We start from the raw sequence: 1527 nt of genomic DNA on the forward strand, positions 1-1527 counted from the left end.
AATAAATGCATTATATTTAACCTTCACCATATATATATATATATATATTCCTTTTTCAACAATCAATTTACCAACAAATTTTAAGCCTTTAAGAAGAAATCAATGCCCAACATTCACACATTAAACAAGCCTAGATTGAGTCTGCTTAATCACATAATTGTGAGAACCTGTTTGAGAGATGAGTAGTGAGTAGTATTTTTAAGTTTGAGAGAGAAGCGATAGTTAGTGAATAGTCTACTTCTTCCGGTACATGATTGGCATTATCAAACGTAACTCCCTTGCAAGAAAATTTGGATAGAGTAATTAAAAAAGCTAATGTAAAACTTTATGGAATTAAATTTTTCTTTTAAAATAAACTATTTTTTTAGATGCTTTAACAAAACATATATAAATTTCATAGTAATTTGAGGAAGGATTTTGCCGGTTTAAATTGATGTAAGAAAATTTTGGAAATCCCTCTTGATTATATTTTTTGATGTCTTAATTTAATACTATTTCCAGTTAGTTATTTATTATCAGTCCTTAATTGCTTTCAATTAACTTATGAAGGCAATGTAATTATGTTATGCAAACAAAAAGATTTATAAATGCAAGCAATACAATTTTTGTATCGGAAAAAAAGTGAAACAAAAGAAATTGTATTAAAGCATTCAAATTATGACGAAATTTAATCTTCATTCCATTCATGGTAATCTGGCTTTACTCTATAGCACACACCTTTTTAGCAGATCTATCAATGGCACATGAAGAAGCAATACAATTCTAACACGGTTTTGGTTTTAGTCAATCGTATAACTTTGTGTGTAAGTCCAGTCCTAAAGTAGTTCTTTGTATTGGTAGCTTATACTACTCAATTTTATCTGTTGTCCTTGAGATAGGCAAAAATGTATCATATTATTAGTTTCTTAACTTTTTTTCTTCAAGTGATTTATCACATTATTATAAACTAATATGGTGTACTTTTGTGGATTTCAGAAATATAATTGATGTGATTGGTCATTTTTGTCAATTTTTGATGTGGTTCCCTATTATTTTAATGCACAACGACCAATTTCAAGTATTACTTTATTACTCAACTTTGTGTGCGTGAATGTACACATCTAAATTAGTATTTTGGTATAGTTAAATTTTGCTCCTTTATATGTTTTGCTTTTCTTCTCTCCCTTTGAAATTTGACTTACTCTTCGAGACATTAACATTTCCGATTTGAACAATCACTAAATTCCAATTTCAACAAGTAACAACTCCGGGGTGACAGAAGCAGCAATAGATGGCTCTTCCAAAATTGGTTTTGGTGATTTGTCTATCCGTTCTTGATTTATGAAACTACACAAGATTTCTAAAAAATAACTTATATTCTGCAAAAGAATAATTTAATTCTAAATGGGGTTTAATTTCAACATCAACTTTATCATCTATAAACTCACAAATGTACCAAGGATAGAAAAGTGTATGCAGTGGCAGAACTTGAAGGGAAATTATTGGAGGACACATAAATTTTAACATAAAAGTTACATAACGGTATCT

Source organism: Arachis ipaensis, chromosome B02 (assembly GCF_000816755.2).
Source record: "Arachis ipaensis cultivar K30076 chromosome B02, Araip1.1, whole genome shotgun sequence".
NCBI lineage: Eukaryota > Viridiplantae > Streptophyta > Magnoliopsida > Fabales > Fabaceae > Arachis > Arachis ipaensis.